Genomic DNA, 10,468 nt, shown 5'->3' on the forward strand with positions numbered 1-10,468 from the left:
AAACGTGATATTTGGTTTTCTGTTTCTGCATTAGTTCACTTAAGGTAATGGCCTCCAGCTGCTACCATGTTGCTGCAAAGGACACAGTTTCATTCTTTTTTATGGCTGCATAGTATTTCATGGTGTATATGTATCACATTTTCTTCATCCAGTCCACTATTGGTGGCCACCTGGGTTGATTCCATGTCTTTGCTGTTGTGAATAATGCTGCAATGAAGATAGGCATGCATGTGTCTTTTTGGTAGAATAGTTTGTTTTCCTTTGGGTATATATCCAGTAATGGGATTGCTGCGTCAAATGGTAGTTCAACTCTTACTTCCTTGAAAAATCTCCAAACTGCTCTCCACAGTGGCTGAAGTAATTTACATTCTGGCCAGTAGCATATAAGCATTCCCTTTCCCCACAGCCTTACCAGCATCTGTTGTTTTGGGACTTTTTAATAATAGCCATTCTGACTGTTGTGAGATAGTGTCTCATTGTGGTTTTGATTTGGAATTCTCTGATGATTAGTGATGATTCACATTCTTTCATATGTTTGTTGGCTGCTTGAATGTCTTTCTTTTTTTTTTGGAAAAGGGTCTGTTCATGTCCTTTGCCTAGTTTTTGATGGGGTTATTAGATTTTTGCTTTTTGGTTTAAGTTCCTCATAGATTCTGGATATTTGGCCTTTGCTGGATGCATAGTTTGCAAATATTTCTCCTATTCTGTAGGTTGTCTGTTTACTCTGTTGATAGTTCCTCTTACTTTGCAGAAGCTCTTTAGTTTAATTACGTTCCACTTGTCAATTTTTGTTCTTGTTGCAATTGCTTTTGAGGACTTACCCATAAATTCTTTGCCAAGGTGGATGTCAGGAAAGGTATTTCCTAGGTTTCTTCTAGGATTTTTATAGTTTGAGGTCTTACATTTAAGTACTTACTCCATCTTAAGTAATTTTGATATATGATGTAAGAAAGGGGTCCAGCTTCAGTTTTCTACATATGGGTAGCCAGTTCTCCCAGCACTATTTATTAAATAGGGAATCCTTTCCCCGTTGCTTCTTTTTGTCAGGTTTGTCAAAGATCAGATGGTTGTAGATGTGCAGTCTTATTTTTAAGTTCTCTATTCCATTGAGTTCCATTGGTTTATGTGTCTTTTTTTGTACCAGTACCATGCTGTTTTGGTTATGGTAGCCTTGTAGTATGATTTGAAGTAGGGTAGCATGATACTTCCAGCTTTGTTCGTTTTGCTTAGGATTGTCTTGGCTATATGGGCTCTTTTTTGGTTCCATATTAATTTTAAAATAGTTTTTTCTAATTCTGTGAAGAATGTCAATGGGTAGTTTAATGGGAATAGCATTGAATCTATACATTACTTTGGGTAGTATGGCCATTTTCACAATATTGATTCTTCCTATCCATGAGCATGGAATGTTTTTCCATTTGTTTGCATCATCTCTGATTTCTTTCAGCAGTGTCTTGTAATTCTCCATGTAGAGATCTTTCACCTCCTCAGTTAGGTGTATTTCTACTCTTTTTGTGGCTATCATAAATAGGGTTGTGTTCTTGATTTGGCTCTAAGTCTTTTTATAGATCTAGAAGTACTTGTTTTATGAATCTGGGTACTCCAATGTTGGGTGCATATATATTCAGTCTTGTTGAATTGAACGCTTTATCCTTATGTAATGCCCTGCTGTGTCCTTTTTGACTATTGTTAGTGTTAAGTCTGTTTTATCTGATATAATAATAGCAACTCCTGCACTTGCATAATAGATCATTCTCCATCCCTTTACTTTGAGCCTCTGGTTGTCATTACACATTACATGTGCCATTACATGTGAATACAGTAGATGGTTGGGTCCTTTTTTTTTTTTTTTAAATCTACTTGCCACTCTTTGCCTTTTAAGTGGCACATTTAGACCATTTACATTTAGGTTAATATTGACATGTGAGGTTTTGATCCTGTTGTCATGTTGTTAGCTGGTTGATTTGTAGACTCAGTTATATAGTTGCATTTATAGGATCTGTAGGCTATGTACTTAAATGTTTTTGTGGTAACAGATACCATTCTGTTGTTTCCATGTTTAGAACTCCCTTAAGGACCTCTTGTAGAGCTGGTGTAGTGGTAATGAATTCCTTTAACATTTGCTTGTCTGGAAAGAATTTTATTTCTTGTTTGCTTATGAAGCTTAGTTTGGTGTGATATGAAATTCTTAGTCAGAATTTCTTTAAGGATACTGAAAGTAGGCCTCCAGTCTCTTCTGACTTGTAAAATTTCTTCTGAAAAGTCCACTGTTGGCCTGATGGGGCTCCCTTTGTCAGTGACCTGACCCTTTTCTCTAGTTTCCCTTAAGATTTTTTTCTTTCCTGTTGACCTTGGGGAATCTGATGACTATATGTCTTGGGGTTAGCCATCTTCTATGGCATCTCATAGGGGTTATCTGAATTTCTTGAATTTGTATGTTGACCTCTCTAGTGAGATTGAGGTGATTTTATGGGCTATATCCTCAACTATGTGTTCCAAGTTGCTTACTCCCTTTCCTTCTCTCTCAGGAATGCCAATGAGTCATGGGTTTGGTTTCTTTACATAATCCCTATTTCTCAGAAGTATTGTTCATTTTTAAAATTCTTTTCTCTTTATTTTTACCAGATTGGGTTGATTTGAAGGTATGGTCTTCAAGCTCTGAGAGTCTTTCCTCACTTTGGTCTGTTTTGTTGTTGATGCTTACAACTGTATTATGAAATTTCTGTGGTGAAATTTTCAATTCCGTAAGTTTAGTTTGGTTCTTCCTTAAAATGGTTGTTGGCTTTTAACTTTTAGATTATTTTACTGGCTTCCTTGGACTGGGTTTTAAACTTCTCCTGAAACTTGTTTAGCTTCCTTGCCACCTAGATTCTGAATTCTCTGTCATTTCAGCCATTTCAATCTGGGGAGCTAGTGTGATCTTTTGGAGGTAAAGAGACACTCTGACTTTTTGAATTGCCAACGTTTTGTACTGATTCTCATCTGAGAAGGCTGATGTTCCTTTATCATTTTGAAATTGCTGTCATTGGATGTGGCTTTTTGTTTTTATATCTTTATTTCCATTGAAGGTTTGACTGTGGCGTATGTTGAGCATGGTCGATAGGTTTCGTTTCTGGGTGCTTTCAGAGGGCCAAGTCTTCATACAGGATCTTTATTTGTGGCTAGATACCTGCATTGGCTTTCACCGGTGATGTGCGCCGAAGGCATTTTCGTTTGGTGGTGGAATTAAAACCATAATCCAGTAGATGGTGCTGAAGTGTAAGGGTCAGCAGATAGGCTCTCAGCCACCTGCCTCCTTTGTATTTTAGCATGTTATAGTACTATTGCATAGGGGAGACTGAGGAGGGGACAGTGAGAGATGACCCCCTCACTAAGTGCATTCCCAGGCTTTAGGGAAGCCCCTCCAATCACTGGCACTGCCCCCATGTTTCCTTAGCCCCAAGGGGGGCTCTGGCAGCTGTGCTCCTGCCTCCCTTAGGGGCAGCCTGAGCTGAAGGTTAGGTCTCCAGGAGACCTGCAGCTCCCCAAGGGCCCACTGATCCTCTGTGCTTGGCAGAGTCTGAGCAGGCTGTGGGTTATGTCTGCAGGTGTCTGTGGATGCACTGGGTCAAGGGTGGAAGATCCCTGGGGAGGGTGGTGTTGCTGTGAGTGTGCAGCTGGCGTGGCACCTGTGGCCCAGAGTTTTTTGCCCAGCAGATGGTTGTGGGAACCACCCAGCTTGTGTTACCCAGATTGGGTCTCCTAGTGTCTGCCCTGGTAGCTGGCCTAGCCAGCTAATTTTGTCCCAGGCCTTCTGCACTAGATCTTTGGGTTGTTAGGTGCTCTGGGCTTTGGGACACCCTTGGGCAAAGGCTGCAGCTGGCAAATAAGCTACATCCTTTTTAGACCAGTGTTGCAGGGGGAGGCAGGCCTAGCTCCCACACTGGCCGATGAACCTGTGCCTCACTCTTCTCGGTGTTCTGAGAGTGGAGGCTCCTCTCTTGCTGGAGCTCCAGTCACAGATGTCAGCTCAATACTCCTGAGCTATATTCTCACACCCTGGGGGTTTGGGACTGGGCCTGCAGCTGTGTCCTGTTGAGATTGAGCATTGGCTGTGCTGGGGGAGCCAAAGTGTTCCCAGGCAAGGCAGTGGAGGCTGTGCTTTGTGCATGCTCTTGCAGGAGCAACTAGGCAAAGGCTTTGGGAGGGGCCAGTAGATGCTGAGCAGGAGGCAGGGGGAGTGGCGGGAGATCAGATGCACCCTGGTCCCACAGGAAAGACAGCCCTGCTCTCTCCTGGGCCCAGCAGTGAGCAGGGGCTACAGCCACTCAGAGTAAGATGGAGTGCCTTGGAGGATGGGCGCCTATGATTGTGTTTTGCTGCAGCTGCCCTACACACAAAACCTTCTAGGCTCCATGCAGGCATGAGCTCTGCCTCTGGCTACTCTCTGGCAGTTCCCCAGACATGACCCCACTGTGGGGCCATGGCATCTCTTGTGGCTGTAGGATCCCGGAAGCCCATGGCAGGAGTGTGCTGCCCATAGTTCCTTCACTCACTCTCCCTTAGGACCTGTTCAGGGCCAGGGGCTGGGCAACTCTCTGCAAGGTTCTCAGCTTCCTCCTCCTTTCTGGAATGAGTAGTTGTTATAGTTTTATTTTTATCTCTTTTGTTGGCTTATTACCATAACTGTCTTTTTTACTGTTTGTGGTGGTTGCCCTAGGTTTGTTTATACTTCTTCATCACTAATTTTCTGTAATATTACACTACTTCATGTGATACAATAAGGACCTTACAATAGGATAGTTCCATTTCTACTCTGTTGGCCTTTGTGCTATTATTATAATACATGTTACTTCTACAGATGTCATAAACCCCACAATGTATTATTACTATGCTTTAGAAAGTCTTCCAAAGAGAATTTTAAAATAAGAAAACATATATCATTTATATTTACCCACATACTTACTATTTCTAGTGCTTTTTTTTTTTTTTTTGAAATGGAGTCTCGCTGTGTCACCAGGTTGGAGTGAAGTAGCACGATCTTGGCTCACTGCAACCTCCGCCTCCCGGGTTCAAGGGTTTCTCCTGCCTCAGCCTCCAGAGTAGCTGGGACTACAGGTGCATGCCACCACACCCAGCTAAATTTTGTATTTTTTTTAGTACAGACAGGGTTTCACCATGTTGGCCAGGATGATCTCGATCTCTTGACCTCGTTATCCGCCTGCCTCAGCCTTCCAAAGTGCTGGGATTACAGGCGTGAGCCACCACACCTGGCTCTAGTGTTCTTTATTCCTTTATTCCTTTGTGAAGATGCATATATCCATATGGCATCCTTTTCCTTCTGCCTGAAGGACTTCTTGTAACATTTCTTATAGGGCACATGTGCTGGTGATTAATTCATTCAGATTTTTCCTTTCTGAAAAAAAGTGATTATCCCTGTCTTTCATTTCTAAAATTATTTTTTGTTGAGGATATAATTCTAGGTTGACAGTTAGTTTTGTTTTTTATTTTAATACTATAAAGATGGTACTTTTGTTTTTTCCTAGTTTGTTTCTTAGGAGAAATTTGTTATTCTTTTTTTTTTTTTTTTTTTTTTTTGAGATGGAGTCTTGCTCTGTCGCTCAGGCTGGAGTGCAGTGGCATGATCTCACCTCACTGCAACCTCCGCCTACCGGGTTCAAGCAATTCTCCTGCCTCAGCCTCCTGAGTAGCTGGGATTAAAGGCACGCACCGCCATGCCTGGCTAATTTTTGTATTTTTAGTAGAGATGGGGTTTCACCATGTTTGCCAGGCTGGTCTCGAACTCCTGACCTCATGATCCACCCACCTCGGTCTCCCAAAGTGCTGGATTACAGGGGTGAGCCACCGCGCCCGGCCTCTTCTGTTATTCTTATTGCTCCTTTATATGTAATATTATTTCTCTGGCTATTTTATCACTACTAGTGAAAAATTTGATTATGATATGCTTTGATTTCATTTTCTTCTTGTTTCTTGTTCTTCTGTTGCACTGAATTCTTTGGATCTATGAGTTTATAGTTTTCATCCACTTTTTAAAAATTGTGGCCATTATTGCATCAAATAATTTTTCTCTTCCACTCTCCTCTTCTTCAGGGACTACAAGTATTTGTATTTAGGCTGCTTGAAGTTTTCCCACTTCAAGGTCACTTATCTGTTCTTTATTTTTCAGTCTTTTGTTTTTATTTTACTTTGGGTAGTTTTTATTGCTATATGTTCAAGTTTATGTCTTCTGGATATATGTATGACACTCACCTGCGTGAAAACCAGCAAACTTTAGACGTGACAGCCTGTGGGAGAGCAGCCCGGATCCTCCCAGACCATGGCCACTGTTCAAACATCCTCCAAAGCTGGGCAGTGCTCAGGGTATCTCAGAGGAGCCAACCTCAGGGCGTAGTTCACATCTATGTCAGGTTGGTAAAGGATATTTCCAAAGGAGGTGACACCCATCTAGCTTCTTGCTTTGTACACACCCCTGTGATGTTCTTTCTGTTTCAGTTTGAACATCACCAGTGACAATGATTTTAGCAGTGTACAGCTCTAGAAGTTGGGGAAATTCCTCCTGGCCCTGAGCAGTAATCTGCTGTTTCCATCTGCTGATCCTGATTCTGCGGTCAGGGCACAGTGTCTACTTCCGTTTCCACAGGCCAGCCTTTCGGCAATTTGAAGGTGTTATCTTGCCCGTCTTTTCTATCCAAACATTCATTTCCACACCTCCTGCCAGCTGGGTCATCTCTGCCAGAGTGTCCTGTCTGGAAAGGTCCCTTTAGATGTCACTTGCAAGTGTGTGGGCCTGATTGGGCTCTCAGTAAGTACATTCATTTCTAGTTAGTGACATGAATATGAGTATTTTACTTAGTCTTTTGATACCTTCCAAAGGCTATAGTTGAAAGTTGAAAACGAATAAAATTATCCTGTCAGAAGACAAATGCCCCTTCCTAAACATGAAGGACACATTGCTCCGATTTTCTGCTCCTGATTAAAGACAGCAGGAAGAATTTGACATGTGTCTGCTCATGATGAATTTTAAAGGAATAAAATAACATAATCAAGACTTAGGTGAAAGTCAGAGATAAAACCCAAAGAGGAGACATAAAACCTGTCTTCTGCGTTTTTCAGAAACAATTTTGAAGCTGGGAATAAATGGGACTCCTTTCATGTGAGGAAGACTCACAAAGTCCCAAGTCTCTAAGGTACCTTTGCAGGCCAGAAGGTCTAGTGGGTCATTCTTCACCAGAATTCAGACTGATTCATAGAACCATTCATTCATACTGGTTCATGTAATAATGGATTCACATAACTACAGATTCATATTGATTCGTAGAATCATAAATTTATACTGATGTCTCCAATTCCAATTCAACACCACAGGTATAGTTTAACCTTCTTCCTTTCTTATTTATAGCTCCTTCTCCAACAGAGAGAACCTGGCCCTCATTATCCATATTGTATTTACCTCTTTGCACAATCTTAGAATACACATAAAGTAGTTTAGGGTAGCATCCCTCCCACTCGTTTAATTATTTTTGAGCACGTGAAAAATGAGCATGTTTCTGAATGTAAGAACAGGTAAAGGGTACACTCAACAAGGTATCCCTCTCCCTGTTCCTCCTTTTCTATTCCATTCCCCCATCCTATCTACCTTGCCTCTTCCTGTCTCTCTAATCTCACTGGTTTTTCGTTTAGATTTCTTGTTTCCTTTTTGAGCAAAAGAATAGATAACATATATATTTTTCTGTTTCCTGTTCTTTCTTATATGAAAACTAAATACCTCATGAAAAAGTTATCTAATTTAAGTTTAACCCTAAACCTAGACAAATGGCACAATCTTAATTATTTAGCAACTTCAAGTGTGCATACACTTAAAGGAATAAAGAATTGCATCTAAAACTAAACAAAATTATTGAATCAACTTTCTAATTTTTTCCCTCCATAAACATTCTGGTCCTGATTTATGAGGACCCAAAGGCACTTACCTTTCAGCCTAAGAAGAAGCCTGGGATGGCAGTAAGCATCCTTATGGCCATCTGGTCTATCAATACACTCATCTATATTTTTACACTAAGAACATCTGCAAGCTTAAAACCTTCTTGTGATTAGTAAATGTAAGGGTTTTGGGCTAAGTGGATCTCTGATGCCACTCAGCTCCAAGATTCTGTTCCCACGGTGCTGTGGTTCTAATATTCCAAACCAGAGGAGAATCATTTTCCAGAGACATTTACAGGCAGCCTCACTGTCCTGTCTTGAACATCCTCCACCAAAGTGTGGACATGGGTGGCACGGGCTTCGTAATGAACAAGAGCACCTTCAAAGGAGGAGATCCCCTATACCTGCGGAGGGCCCTCATGAACAACCTTGGAGAGGAAAGGAGAGCCAGGATTCAGATCCAGAGCCTCCAGAAGGCTTTGGACATCCGGATCAGGGAGATTGATAGAGAAAAAGCAGCCCTGAAGAAATTTTTGGTAAAGCTTCACAAGACAACTGGCTATTTTCCTCAAAAACCATTCTGGTGACTGATGCTGTGCCACCATAGGGAAGGAGTTCATCTAAAACGTCCAATACAGCCAGAACACACCTGGGTCTCCTGTATCTCTCTGTGACCCAAGAAAGCAGTAGAAGCAGCTACTGGGACAAGCCAAAAAAGAAAAAAAGACTAGATAATTGAGGACACAAATAGACCGTCTCTGAAATAATCAACAAAACCTTCTACAAAAGTGAGAATAATGTGCTGATTTTTTTCCCAGCTGATTCTATTTCTTTACAACGTGAGGTGTTAATATGCAGTGCACACGTTATTTTCTTACAGATTCTCCTTGAGGCAAGAATAAAGCTTAGCTATTTTAGAGATCTTTCAGATACTGATCATGAAATATATATTATATTTGCCTTAATCCTGTTCTCTTCTCATTGACATCATTTTCAATTATTTTCTACAGTTTTAATAGCATGAATAAATAATAAATGTTAAAACTAAGGTGAAAATAATAGTTGGAAATACACGAAATTTTGTATCTACAAGAAAACTCAATTTAAATGTAGGTTTTCCCATGTATTAGTTGTATGTTCCTAGACTTAAAAACTCTTTTTTTAAATTCAAGATGAGGATAATAATACCTACGTTAAAATATTGTTTTTAAGGATTAAATAACATATATATAGGGCATATTACAGCCACCCCTAAAATGGTACTAGCTCTTATTGTGATGACTGTTGTTTCCATTAATAGTTTTATTACTGTGTAACAGAGCTCAAGTTCTGTTCCCAGCTCTTTCCAGGATCGCTAGGCAAATCCGTTTCCATTCGTAGGCATTCATTTTTTTCTGAGGCTATAATAGGAGAGTCAGACTAGATAATGTTCACAGGCCCTTTCAATTTTAAGTTATTTGATACTATAACTCCATGATTATACTTTGAAATGTGTTTGCAGCATCCCAGAGAAAAAAAATCGAACAATCAGAATGCACACACCAAGGTGACTAGAGGCTTGTATATTCCTACTTAGCCATGACATATCTACCACCCTCATGTTTAAAGATACTTGTAATTCAAGTACAAAAGATTCTTAGTGGCCTCTTTTTTTTTTTTTTTGAGGCAGAGTCTTGCTCTGTAGCCCAGGCTGGAGTGCAGTAGCGTGATCTCAGCTCACTGCACCTCTGCCTCCCGGGTTTGAGTGATTCTCCTGCCTCAGCCTCCCGAGTAGCTGGGATTACAGGCACATGCCACCACGGCTGGCTAATTTTTTGTATTTTTAGTAGAGACGGGGTTTCACTGCATTAGCCACGGTGGTCTCAATCTCCTGACCTCGTGATCTGCCCACCTCAGCCTCCCAAAGTGCTGGGATTACAGGCATGAGCCACTATGCCTGGCCCAGCCTCTCCTTTACACACACACACAAACACACATCATGAATAGATACATATAATACATGCGTATACACACACATGTATTATATGTATGTGGGCAGCAGGATCAAGGGGGATGTGGTTAGGCTGTGGATTTTCTATGAGGGAGAAGGGGAAGGTAAAAGTGTTGAGGGGTTTCTTGGCTGTGTGCAGCCCTATCAGTGCTTCTGTGTCCCTGAAAACTGTAATTATGTGTGGCCAGTGTGGTCATGGGCAGAGGTCGCAGCCTGTCTGTTGATGCGAATTTAAATGTGATCCCTCATTTGTTGTGAATTTAAATATTGTGTAGTTATGCCCTAGGGGGTACAGAGTTCATGCAATGTAATTAGGACTTGGGACAGCATCTTGGGTTGGTTTGTTTGTTTTTGCTTTTTGAGACAGGATTGCGCTCTGTCACCCAGGCTGGAGTGCAGTGGTGCAATCTCAGCTCACTGCAACCTCTGCCTCTTAGGCTGAAGCCATCCTCCCGCCTAAGCCTCCTGAGTAACTAGGACTCATGCCACCATGCCTAATTTTTGTATATTTAGTAGAGACGAAGTTTCACCATGTTGCCCAAGCTGGTCTCAAACTCA

The sequence above is a fragment of the Piliocolobus tephrosceles genome, chromosome 14, assembly GCF_002776525.5.
Source record: "Piliocolobus tephrosceles isolate RC106 chromosome 14, ASM277652v3, whole genome shotgun sequence".
Taxonomy (NCBI): domain Eukaryota; kingdom Metazoa; phylum Chordata; class Mammalia; order Primates; family Cercopithecidae; genus Piliocolobus; species Piliocolobus tephrosceles.